This window comes from Netta rufina (assembly GCF_964035555.1).
Source record: "Netta rufina genome assembly, chromosome: 11".
Taxonomy (NCBI): domain Eukaryota; kingdom Metazoa; phylum Chordata; class Aves; order Anseriformes; family Anatidae; genus Netta; species Netta rufina.
This window is the reverse complement of record NC_140134.1, coordinates 2,885,903-2,899,806: the sequence shown is the minus strand read 5'-3', so window position 1 is coordinate 2,899,806 and position 13,904 is coordinate 2,885,903.

Below are 13,904 nucleotides of genomic sequence, written 5' to 3'. Positions count from 1 at the left end.
GTAGAGCCGCGCTGGCACGCAGATGAAGGGTGAATGAAGACACTTCTGTAACCACAAGAGCACTTCTGTAAACGCTTAGCAATAGATTCATAATCCTTCTGCCGTTAGAAGGCTGGCATTTTCCAAGCTGACAGGCCAGTGTGGGTATCAAAGGGCAAACATAATGTTCTCAAAAGGATTAGGAGAGAGATTTATTTTTCAAAGGCTGAGATATAATTTGAGACAATTACACATGGGTGAGAGAAGTGTAGCAAATACAAAACCTCAAAGGACAGAGAAGACCTGGACAACAGCAGAACTTCCAGTAGTGCTGAAATGATACAAGGCGAGCCAGGAGCAGAGCCAGCGCACACCATCCTCGTCATCATTCACTGAGCTGTGCTATGCCTGTCAGGAAAGGAGATATGCAAAGCCTCAGACATTATCCTAAACTGATTAAATCATAATATATTTACTTACTCCAGTGCTGATGTGGTACAAATGAAGAACACGGATTCAGTGTATATGGCCCAGCACGTAAATACTTTCCTGCCTGGGAACTGACACGGGATATAGACAGGAAGGATTCTGTCTGTAGACTACGTAAAAATTAAAAGCAACACCTGGACCCTCTCTCCTAGATAATCTTTATGAGAGTGGCCCAGCTCAGACTGAAACAAATTATGAGTGAAGAAATCATGTTCCTTCCAGTGGTAGGAAAGGACACAGTTTTGCGCTGGTTCTTGAGACGCAGCCCTTGTCATGCCCTCAGGCAATTCCTCTCGCCTTTCAGCTTTTTGGAGTCTCAAGGCTTGAGGCTTGTTTTCCTGGCCCTGTAGCATGCCACCAAGTGGGCCCCAGGCTGACAAAAGCATCTGTTCTGTATCTCGCTTTCCACACCCGCAAAATGGAAAAAGTGATTCCATTTGAGATGTTCCACTGCAAATTATTCAGTACAGATGAGGTATTTACTATCACTATCACTACCATCACAGCAAGTACAGCGCCCAAATGCATTTCTTTGAGATTTGTGGTATGTGTGGATATAGAAGGGTTCACAGAAACAAGACTGGGTGGCTGAAACATCAGCTGAGTTTAAGTTAGTGTTATTTAATGTATGCTGTACTCTGCCTTAGAAAACAGTCCAACTAAAGCCTATTACAGTCCAACCACTCGCCATGCTGCTGGCCAGCGCTTTATGGCCCAAACCACCAGGCTCTTACGGACTGGGGCTGACCACATTGCCTGTTGTTTCTGTCTGGACACCCTTTCAGGAAATGTCACCACCACTCAGTAATTTTATATGAAAACAAGAGTCAAATTTTAGCTTTAGCCTGGGTCTGAGACTTGCTGATCAGTCATTGAATCGAGAGTTTTTAAATACAGGTCACTGAATTCAATCAACAGCTGGTCTTTCAGTGAAGAGAACAAAAACACGCACAACACAGTAATCAGGACCAGATGTTTGTCTAAAAGATGTACCCCAGTTCAAGCAGGAATTAATTAAGCAAAGGCTTACAAGCTGTGTTTTAAAGCTATCAGATGAAAAAATCACAACTGCCCCTCTGCTTTTATATTAAAAAATACGATTTAAAGCAACTGACCACATTTAGGCTGCAAACAGTTCAGTTAAATGAGAGTTGCTTTTGGATGCCCCAGTTAAACATTTACATCAATGTGAGCTGCTGGTAGTAAGCTTGGTTTAGGCAGTGCTGGAAAAACGCCAAACCTCTGCACCGCACGCACTATGCCATGGCTCCGGACCAAACTGGCCAAAGAGGAGGCAGAGCCAGGCAATACTTTGTTTCGGGACCCACAGGACTGCTGGCTCTTGAAGGTGCCCCCCAGAGTGGAGCAAAAATTGTTCTAGAGCAGTTCTCCCCATGGGTGTTGTATCCTTACAGTGCTAACTCCACCACTGCTCTTCTTCCAACCAGCCAATTTCAAGGAGGCCTAGGCAGGCACAATGCTATGCAAAGAATCCTATCAGGGATAAGACTATTTTGCATTTTTTTGTCTGTATGTCTCATTCATACAGCTAACCTGTATCTTTTCTTAGCCAAAGACTGATCATGTTACTTATTTTTCAATTGCAAACTCTATGCATGAGCTAAAAGGAAGAAAGACAGAAGAACGCACAGCCAAAGAAGAGAAGAATTCAATCCAGCCAAGCCCTACGCTCCCTGCGGATGTCTTACACTGTTAGATTTCTAACAGAAAGTAATAGGAAGTGAATTTGTCAGCTGATAAAAGGCAAATACAAAAGGAAAAGTTAGCATGGGAGGGGTCCTTCCCATTGGCTTCAACCAAGAGGAGAGTTTCAACTTAACAAATACATTGTAAGATGTGACAGGAAAATAGAGTAAAAAAACTTACAGAGGTTTATCAAAAAGCAAACACCTCAAAGTTAACTTTTGTTCTTTGTTGATATTGTATGTTTCCCTTTACCAGTATTTGTATAATAATAATTTGAGTAACTCATTCAACCCCTGATTCTACAGACCAAGATTAAATCCCCCAGGATGGTTTAATCCATGTTAACTAATGAAGCCGCATTTCCCTGTCTCATGTCTGACTTTGACCACGTTTGCTGCGAAGCTTCCACCCAAACCCAAACCAACAGATCCATCCAGCCTGAAGCACCAGGTTACAGAGCAGCAGATTCCAAAGCACTTCCTTGACGGTTCCCTGCCAGTCCTGGTACTGAGGAGAGCCAGGCAAAGCCATGGACACAAGCCCTATTTTATCTGAGGGCTGCAGCGTAAGGAGAGAGGGTGAAGAAAGACTAAATGGATCTGTTTCATAGATAACCACACCTTCGGAGCTGCTGCGTGTTCTGCACTGCATTGGGGATACAGGTGCCTTCCCGGCTAGCAGTGGCGAGCTGCCCAAGACAACGTGCAGAGCCTGCGACATGCTTCCTGCCGCACGCCCACACAGGTGCCCGAGGTGTTTGTGTTTGGCAGGGTATGGAGTGAAGCTGCAGGCATTACATTTCTTAGCTGTATTTTTTTTTTTTAATAGGAAAATTCAGCTCCAGTGCAGCATCTGCTTCGTAACAAGAGAATGTCTCGTTTTCCTGCCAACACTTCATGAAACTTAAAGACATTTTAATCACAGGAATAGCTTTTCTGTTGCTCATGACTCATCATGTAATGCTCAGAACCAAGTGCCTCACTTCAGCTAAAACATAGTGTCCTGCAAAGGCAATCTGTTAAATTAGATTAGGGACGTACTTGATTACAGGAGGTACATTCAAATCATATTATATATCATACACGAACTCAACCACTGGTTAACTGGTATAGCATCAAAGCCCAAACATAAATTAGAATGTCAAAACTAATTAAAAGAAGAAAAGCATCGGAACGGTCTCTTCCTATATGCTGTGTGAAGATGAACGTGTTCTCCGCGAGGTTCTCACCTCACGCTAACACCAAAACCGCACTGCAGGACGATACGGCTGGAGCTGTCCTCAGAGAGGCACCAGGCTGTGAGGAAGTGCCAGAGCAGTGGCTTGTCCTTCTTGAACGGAGAGGAGCACCAAGTGCTCCTGCCCTTTTGGCCTGTGGGTGAAACCCAGAGAGACCTCTCTGAACCCTCAGGAAGATGGAGGAGAAGATACTGAGGAGTTGTTGTCATCATCCTCGTCGTCATCGTCCTCATCCTCCAGCCGTGCCCTGCAGCCCGGCCGCAGCCTGGCAGGCTTTGGGCTTCTGGAGCCTCTGCTCCAGAACGGGCTCCCTGAAGCGAGGTGCGGCCGTGCGGGGCTGGTGCCGGCGGTCTTCTGTGGCAGGACCCATGTGGCTGGTCACGGAGGGGACGTGCGAGGGGCAGGCTGGGCTGATGAGGGCCTGGTGCCTACCTGTGCTACCAGAGCCACCCGCTACAGCTGCCGGGGCCTCGCGTCCACACGCAGGGAGCTCACCTGCAGGGAGCAACCCTGGCCGCGCATGGCGGTGTGAGGGGCAGGGCACCCAGCGGGGCACCCAGCAGGGCACATCCATGGCTAAGGAACCTCACGACGGGGGGCAGGGGCTGGGGGACACCTGCGCTCGGGAGGAGGCTCGGGCGGGACCCCCTCCTCAGCCCGGGGGCAGAACGACGCGGCCGGGGCGGGTGCGTGGGCCGGGAGGGACCCACCGGGGAGGGAGCCGGGGTCGGCGGGGCCGGCGGGGACGGTGTCCGCGGCCCCCCGGCAGGGCCGGACTACGAGTCCCGGCGTGCCCGGCAGGGCCGGGGCCGCGCTGCGCAGCCGCCGCGCCGGGCACCCACCTGCCGCCGGCGCCGGGCGCGGAGGGGCGCGGAGGCGGCGACGGCCGGGGTAAGGCGGCGGCGGGCGGCGGGCGGCGGGGCTCGGCGCGGAGCGGGGCGGCGGCGGCACCGGCACCGCGCTTGGGGGCTGGCACCGGGGGCGGCGGCACCGGGGGCGGCGGCACCGGAGCATCCCCGGCGAGCGATGCGATGAAATAGGGCAAGAAGGCGAGCTTCTGCTCGCCTGCCCGGGTCTTTTGTGTGTCAGAGCCGGTGTGGGCGCATCCCGCACGGCCCCGCCTGGTCAGCCCCGGTGCGGGACCGCCGGCAGCCCCTCTGCTCATCCACGGGGCTTGGCTCGGGTGGAAGCCTGGAGGGAATTCCTCTCGCCAGGGGAAAAAAAAAAAAAAAAAAAGCAGTCGTTGAGCAATGGGAAATGTGGAGAGAAATCTGAGGAGCGCAGCAATGGAACGTAAATGGAAACTGGTTGGGTGCGTGTGACTGCCCTGTGAGTAGGAATAATAAACCTATGAGAAAACACTGCAACAGCATTAGGGATGGAACAAATTCAGAAAGGTGATGATATCAAATACCACTTCAAAATAATTGGAAGCAAGGTATTTGGCTACCATGAGTGATGCACTGCGTACATCTCTGCTTCTGAAAACGTTTGGCAGAGGGAGTCACCGGGTCGCGTGCTTGAAATACGAAGGTGCAGCCTTGTCAGCTCCCCGTCACACACAAGCTTCTCTTTGGTTGAGTATTCCCAGAAATTGCCCTTGAACTCCCTCTGTTCTGCCCTGCAGGTAGGAACGTGTAATAGGAAAGAAACACCTGGGACCAACTGGCCTTAATATCGCCTCTGCTAAGTCCTTGCGAGGGATATACCGTTATTAGAAAAATTAACTCAAATTCAGGGATGTGTAGAGCTTGTATGCATGTATTGCTATTCTGAAGACCTTATCATCTCTTCAGTATTATTCTGCGCCCATGTGCTAGCTAACAGACTGCCTTTGCTGTGGTGCTGTGTGCAATGCAGCTCTTAACTGAACTGCCCCAAAATATATAGGTATTTAAATGTTTGCCATTAGGTGGAAAAGGAGTAAGGTTATGTGAGGCATTTAGTGACTCTGCTGACATGAGTCCCACATGTATCTTTTCTCCCATTCATTTAGCCTGGCTGGATTTGTCCAAACAGCTTCTCTCATCTTGACAATCTAAATAATTTTGTTCAAAATGGTGCACTTTGCTCTTTTGTTGCGTAACTGTTCTTCCCTTCCCAAACTATTATTTTTTATTTCCACTGTTTTACAACTTCTAGCAAGCAATGTTTGTGCATTCTGGCTGTTATTGATCAGCTCTAGTTTTTTGAAGCTTTTGTAGTTTTTTTTCCTGATTGAATCTCGTAGTTTGATGTTTTCCTGTGGCTGGGTACCCTTTTGACTGAGGCTGTGGTAGCTCTGCAGGGTTTAGCATTACGAGGCATCAGGCAGCATCCTTTAGCCACATGTACTTGCACGTGTCAGGTTCATAGCGGGGTGAACGCATACTTTCTATCTATTGAATGTAACATGCAGGTGTAGCAGTGGTTTCTGTTTAACAGTGGGATTTGATCATCATTATTTGATGGTACAAAAATCTGTATACTTACTTTTAAAATTCTTCTTTATTAAGATTATTTCAAGGAACAGCTGCTTATTTGAAGGTCCAGCTGCTGTCCTAAAATAGGAGCATCTGAAAAGGGAACTGATAGAAAAGTAGCACCCTATTTGCTATCTGTTGTCAGCACAGGTGGAACAATACTTCTCTTAGTATTAGCCAGCATCCTTTCTTCCTGCTGATGTTCCCAACATGTGAAAACAAACAGTAATGTTGTCTTTTCCAGGACTGGTCTGATCTGTTTTATTCTAAAAATAGAAAGCGTATTTTCAGGTATGTTTCCTTCTATTTGTTTCAGCTATCAGAACATGCACACCATAGATGGTTTCCATTATTGGTTTACAGCTACAAGGAAAAAAAAAATAGTTATGAGTCCTCTGCACACAGTAAGAACTAAAAACAGCTTAGGAAGGATGCAAGAAGAGTTTTTTTAGAAATGATCTAACAGTGATCATTATCAATGATTTGTCCTGTGATCAGCAGTGTGCGCTCTTAACGCAGCCTTTGGATCTCTCTGAGACTCTTTCACCTGGCATGTATCATTCATTTAAAGATCCACTTACAGGAACGAGACTGTCCATGGAAGAAGGGACAGGTAGAGAAAGGAAATGGTGCCCAATGTATGATATCTGGAAGACTGTTCAATTCTTTGTCATTCCACAGACTTTCCATTTGACCTCAAACAAGGCATTTCTTTTCTCTGACAGGACAGTGAAATTGAGAGGTTTTTGTGTGGTTGATGGTGTTTAAGGTGTCACAAGAGCTGGTTCCAGAAAAACGTGTGCAGTCAGTGAGGATACCAGAAGCTGGCCTTTGGCATCCCCTTGATGCCTTTTCACATGTTGGGGATAATTCCGGACCCAGCGTGTGCTTGGCTTTGCATTCATGGTAGATGTGCTGACAACGAGAATGACAATTCTTCACACAGCACAAACTGGGGAGACCTAACTGGATGCAGACACTTCTGTCTAAACATCCCAGTGGTTACTGTAATGTGCATGATCCAGGAACTGACTCATCCGTGTTTGTCTGGGGACCGCAGAGCCATGGGCTGCTGTGTCACAGGGCTGGGAACATCTGTGCTCCGAGGAGGTACAAACACTTATTCTAAGGTAAATCAGCACCTTCTATGGCAGGATCAGACCTGCAGAGTCTGGAAGGTATTGAAAGAAGGAAAAATCGCATCCGTGCCCCACAGGAGAAAATGAGGCTGCTTCCTTGCAGTTGCTGTCACACAGGTCCTTACACTGAACAGACCAGCATCACTGCTGGCAGTAATACAATGATATTAAATCTGATCCCTGTGACCGGCACTCAGCAGTCACTTGGACAGCTCAGCAGCAAGGTGTTTCTGGTCGCATCAGAGCTGAAGCTCACAGATGACAGATTTTGGGTGGAGCTGCCACTTCATAGTCCATTTAATTTGTATAAAAAGATTTTGCTCTCCAGGATTTTCAGGCTAGTGCTTTACACCACCCTTAGTTTCAGACAAGTAACTATTTTATGTTTTTAATTTTAGAAAAACTAATATTGTTATGGTTTTATACATATATATAAAAAGTTGTGTAAAAACAATGAGGGGTAGTTAAAATGAAACACAGATATCCAGTGAAAGCTTACCAGACTGCGTTTTAGGAAGTAATTCCACTAAGGAATTGAATTTATTTTTTCCTGGGGCTCCATTCTAGTCAAACAGCTGCTGGATATAATGCCTGGTGAAGGGAAGTTGAGGTCTCAGTTCTGCCTTTTGTTTGAATGCTGATGGGGGTAGCCATCAGTCAGCCCAGGCAGTGATGCAGCCTCAGTGCACCACCGTGCGTGGATTTCCTGAACGACCTCTCAAGTTCTAAAGATGCAAGAAGCCTCCGTTCCAGCTCTGCAGCTACCAGTCGCAATGAGCAGAAATAGAAGATGATGGCTTTGTTATTTCATCACCAAAGCTTCACCCCTGTCAGACCAAAGTGGAGAAGCTCTGAGGAGGAGACAGGATGACACATGGACAGGTCCCTTCTGTCCTGTCCCATAGCTCACACTAACACAGCACTGGAGTGCCTGAGCACCACGCTCAAGTTCTGTCAGCAATCTCACCGGTATCTGGAGAGCTTACGGTTGTCCTGTCCTCCTGTAGGCAGGAACTGAGTGATTTGAAGGTTGCTGTATTTTAGTAAGACTTGCTTGTGGTCCATGGACTATCATATGGTCACTGCCTAATTAGTCATTTTAATTTTTTATATGGAAACAATTCTAGTGGATATGATCTAAATATAATGTCATCTAGAGACAGGTTATAAACTCATTGTAAAGAAAACTAGTTTCTTCCCAGGACTTACTTTGGTGTTTTGAACGGTTATGAATAGTATCACTAATGTTATTTTAGAAACAATTAGAAATTACTTATATAATAACTTTATTCTGCATTGAAGTAGGAGAAGCGTTCGTGTTTCATCTTTCTTTTATTGCCAGTGAAAAACCTCTCACATTATCTGAATCAAAGGGACTGCATCCCTTTATATCTTCTGTAAATAACCATACTGTCACATGGATAATTTTGCAATTTACATGATGGTTATTTTCTTATAAAGGGCATGATCAAACTCCAATTAAAGCAAACTGTCTCATGTTATATTTGAAGAGGAGTTGTCAGTCCCTCAGTAAAGAAGCTAAGTGCAACGTAAACTACAGAGAGGCATAAGCATAATCAAGGTTTAGAACGGCTCATCCAATTATGAAATGGAGTTTTTGATCACTGAATGATCATCCTAAAGGTTCAGGCCTAGTCTAATATTAGGACAACATAATTGTTAATTATTTACCAGGCTCTTTATAGGACTAAACCGGTTGCTAGGAACAGAATGTGAACTAGCCCTAGATTAGCCCTGGGGAGAAAAAGCATTTACATAAAGTGACATTTTCTGCCAAACAGGTTTTAAACACACAAATAAAAATGTAATGAGACAGTTTGCCAAAGATAAAACCAGGAACCACACATCATTTTTTAGAAGAAATGCATCCTTGCTAACACACTACTAGCATTTGGTGGTAATTTTAGTGTCAAATGGGTATCTAATCACCTCGCATGTTTATCTAATAGTAAATCAGGATAAAAGGAAAATAATGCTTTATGGACCAGGATTTGCAAACCTAGAAACTGTATTGGTAGATAGTGATTCTAACTTAGGGAAGCAAGCAAATAAACCAACAAAACTCTTTCGTAGTCTTGGGTTAGACATGGAAAAAGAAACGTTGGGTGGATTCTAGAAGACCAAATCCTTTTCTATGGTTCTCTTCTCCATTTTCTACCTCCATGAGTTTATTTCATCTCTCTAGTACCTCTTATTTACATCAGGACCTGTAGCTAATACCATTTTCACCATACACACAAAAAATTCAGTCTCATAATGCTTCACTGTGTATCACTGCCATACTTCTGTGCTATGCTGGACCTAATGCACCCTTTCTAGCTCTTCTGAGATTTTGGAATTGCCTAGTTCTAAACCAGAATGAAACGTTGTACCACAAACCACAATCTCCAAGTATGCATCTCTCTTTGTTGCTTTTCACATTTACGTAAAAAATAAAAAAAGAAACATTAGTTACATGTCAAATAACAGAGCATTTCTCAAAATACATATATTTTTAAGTTTCAGCTTTCAACAGCCTCGCCTTATTTTTCATAGCAGTTCCTGGACAGCAGAGAGATCATCTGCCTGGCACTGGATTAAGGCATGTTGTTGGGAGCACTCCATTGCCTGGCTGGTGCAGAACGATCGCATGAGTTCCACCGAACATCTGCTTGTGTTGCACAAACACTGCTCTTAATCATAATGGCCCTAATCCTATTCATTTGCTCCAGTATCAATTTAACCTAGGATTTATTCTACCTGTTTCTTACTTTTGTGCTTATCCACTTGAGACAAAAGAAAGTGAAGGATTTCTCCACATTTACAGATCAGTTTTGGAGATATTTTTCAAAACACAAGTAGCCGTCACTGTGGATATGGAGATAGTTCAAAATAGATCATGCATCAGAACTTCCTTTCTAAGTAACAGTTGCCATGATTTGCAGAGTTAAGAAGAAAAATTTCTTAAATTTGATTTAAAAAATATTTTTTTCTATAACAATGAAAATAACTCTTGGATTATTTCCCATCTAGCACATCTTTTTTTGCTTAATAAGTGCACATTGCCATGTAACTTTATTCTTAGCTTGTACACACTATCAGAAACTAGGAATTCACATCATCTGTATCACAGCATTCTCATCACTATGGGACCTCTGAGATGCTATATTTTTCTGGGTATACAGCCTGTGTTTTAAAAAGCATGAGCCTTTCTAGCTTCTGGTCCACAGAACATCACGTAGTTGAGGTCATCCTAACTCTTCTCAAGGCATCCAAGCAAATGAGCGTGGGAACACTCCATTAATGCCCATCTGACATTAACTTAGCAGAGGACTGATTCCATCTCAAAAAAGAAATAGCAGTATCAGCGGTAGGAAATTATGGCAGTATTATGGTATCAGCAGAAACTACAGCCTAGCTACTCAAGAAAACCCTTCCAGTAGCATGGGAGGATTATAACAAAAACTACTTATAGAGCATAACAAAGTAAAGAGGAGTTATATCACAGCAGGTGTTGACTACATGCAGCAATAATGATCATATGCAGGCTGAGTAATGACACCTTTTTTGTCTTTGAAAACATATTTTGAATTCTCACAATGGTAGCCAAGGGTAAAAAAAACCTGCCCCAAATTAAACAGAAATATGTATTTCTTTCCTTACAAGGAATCAAAGGCAGAAATACACCAGTGGAGTCTTTGAAGCTCACTGTGAAGCATCTGTGCTCCACAGAGATTTAAAAGTAGCACACAATTAGCAGAAGTGCTACTACTTAATTTTGTGCTATCCCGAGTCAGCATCAACTTCACCTGTTGGGCATCGAGCAGCATGCTTTGCAGTGTGACAGCGGGTACTTGAGCCCATGGTATACTGTTGTTCAGTACTGAAACTAAATGGAAAAAGCAAACAGAATCTGTGCTCCTCTATTTCATGCTCTCTGTATTCACTCTTCCACAGTCTTACCTATGGCCCTCATTCTGCTTCCCTCAGTGTCCCTAGTGCAGGGCCACATTCACCAGCACATTGCCTCTGCAACTAGGTTGAACATCTCTTTGTGGGACGCCTGATCTGCTTTTGCAGACACAAAATAACAGTGGCTAGGAGTTGTTGGTTGCTTACAATTGCTTCTTTCAGTTTGGAGTATGTTTGTGTCATGCAGTAACCATAACAAAAGAAGCCCAGTGGATATAATCTGTAAAAACTAAACAGTGTGTGCACACTCACAAAAGTCAAAGCACACTAAGGAGCAGCACAGACAGCATATGGCCCTGTTTACATACAAAAAATTAACAGTAGGGAATCCAATTAGGAAGGCAGAGATAGCATCAGAGATAGCATTAGAGTGCAATTTCCAGGGTATGTCAACTCAAGACTGCAGCATTTCCTTTCCAGACTGATTGATGCTGACTTGTTACATTTATCTTATTCCCTTGGTTTCTGATAAAGTGATGGTGGTGAAAGGTCGACAGGAAGCGTGAAGGCTGCGCAGAGATGGCTGGCATTTCAGCAGCGCTGCCAGTGGCCTGTAGCGCAAGGGGCAAGCTCCAGAAAAGCTTTGCTACCTGCAGGGACTGGGGACAAAGAAACTCCCTAAGTGGTGTCTTTTGCTTTTGTTCAGTCACTGAAGAATTAGGTTCAGTTGTGAAAGGGAAAATATCACAGGAATTTCTGTCACAAACATACGCTTGGAAGAAAAGCATGAATTGGAACTCTTCCATGCAGCACTGATGTTAAGAAGGGTTTTCCAGCACAGTGCTTCGTGCCGGGAGAGGAGGCAGGCTGCTACACCTCGTGTCAGGGCTTATACTGCTCTTTGGGCAACCTTGCTGCGCGTGATCACATATCTTCTCTCCCTAATGATTAAAAGGAAGCAGTATTGAGAACCATCACACATTGAAAAGCATCTCCTGACATGCTTCCCTTTGTGGCTAAGCACTTAAAGAGTTCACAAAGTAAGAAATGAATCCTACTCTGCAGTAAATAGCCATTAGCATCAAGATTCAGTTTTGCAAACCTTTTCACAGAAGCCATTCCATACAAGGTCTAGTTGATGCCGGAAAAAACCTTTCATAGCTGCTTTCCTCGATTTGCCTGAGCAATGCCCTAGAGCCTGGGGAGAGCTGCTGGTAATGGGCATCCTCGGTGTGCTCCTGCCCTCCCATGTAATGAACCCAACCTCAGGATTACATTTCTGTCTTTACCAGGGATGCAATTAAACTGCAATAAAATAAACATTTAAACCATTAAGCAGAGTTTTAAGGAGCTCTAATCCCCTCAAAGAAACTTTTCAGCCCTGTTAATGACTGCTAGCTGAAATGCTGTGTGTTTAATGAGTTTATCCACAGAAACTTTGAGAAGGCGCCTGATGCTTTAGTACACAAGTGCTGTACTGCATCTGAATTTTTTACAGTTTAAAAAAATATACTGCTCACTTTTAATTAAAATACTTTTGTTTTTTAACAAGTAGTTTTGATAACAAGTTGGATTCATTGAATGCATGTAGAACTTGTGTTCTCATTTAGCACCAAGTACATAGAAATATCTCTTTTCACTGTTTTTTTTCCCCCAAAATATAGCTCACTCATCACATATCATAGAATTTTGATAATATAAGATTTTTTCTCAACTACTGTAACAGTGAAAAACATCATAGCTGACTGACTTCCAGAAGGAAACTCACAATTTAAAGAACTGTTGAATTCTACCATGACGTTTGGGATGGCCTGACAATAGTGGCATGCTGTGAAAACAGAAATAATACGTAGAGCAGCAATAATTATCTCTGTGAAAACAGAGATAATACGTAGAGCAGCAATAAGGCAAAAGTTTCCCTCTATAGGGAAAATAATGCTTGTGCCTGGGATATCATGTTTGGGTATTTCAAGGGAAGGCTCATTATACCTTGTGGTATTCATGTAATTCCAAATTTTTCAAATCTAATTCTACGAGTTATTCTCTTCCTTTTCTATAGGCTGCTGTTATCTAGTCTTATGATAAATAAGATAATGATATACGCTACAATATTCAATATTTTAATCATGAATCTGTAAGTAAATGTATCATTTTTGTTTGGATTTTGAATAAAAGGAAAACCAAAGATCAGGCTTCCAGCTCATATGAAGAGTGACAGAACCTGCATGGATTTTGTTAGCTTATGACAACTGAAGGAAGACCTGGCCAAAGGAAATTCTGGTTGTTAGATAAGCCGTATGTAAGTGCCAGTTGGCTGGTTTCCATATCTTTGAAATTTGTGCCTGCAAAAACTAAGCTGTAAAACTGCAGAGCAAACTGTGTGTAATTGGGAGAGATCTGATGCTGGGGTGAGGAGCTGGGCAGACTTGGGAGGGCCTGGATCACATTTAAACTCTGCAGCTGATGCTGTGCCTGGTTATGCATTAATTCTCTTTCACTCCATCCACTTACAGCAGATTCTAACTCTAAAATTGATTCTGGAGAGGAAAAAAAAAAGGGAGTAAAAACAGAGTTCTTTGTCATATGACAAAAAATGTGACAATGACTAACTGTTGTGCCCACATGAATGACAAGTGATCCTTTGAGCTCTAAGTAGCATATCCCCGCTGCAAGACCTATTTTGATGAGAAGCACCGCCACTCGTAGCCACAGTTTCTGAAACAGCACTGCAAACCACCATAGTCCAAAGCTGCTTAGGTAGCCAAAATTTACCAGAAAGCCTGCCAAGATGATGTGGCTTTTGATGTAGGCTTTTAGCCTACAGCAAAGCTGTAGTAAGATTGGATACCTCAGGCATAACATTTGGCAGAGCTGGACTGTTTTCTGTGACTCTGCCTCTTTCCTCTGATGCTTTTCATGCCATTAGCCAAAAGAACAAGTAGATACTGCTGTTTCTAAGCAAATTAAATAAAACATTTA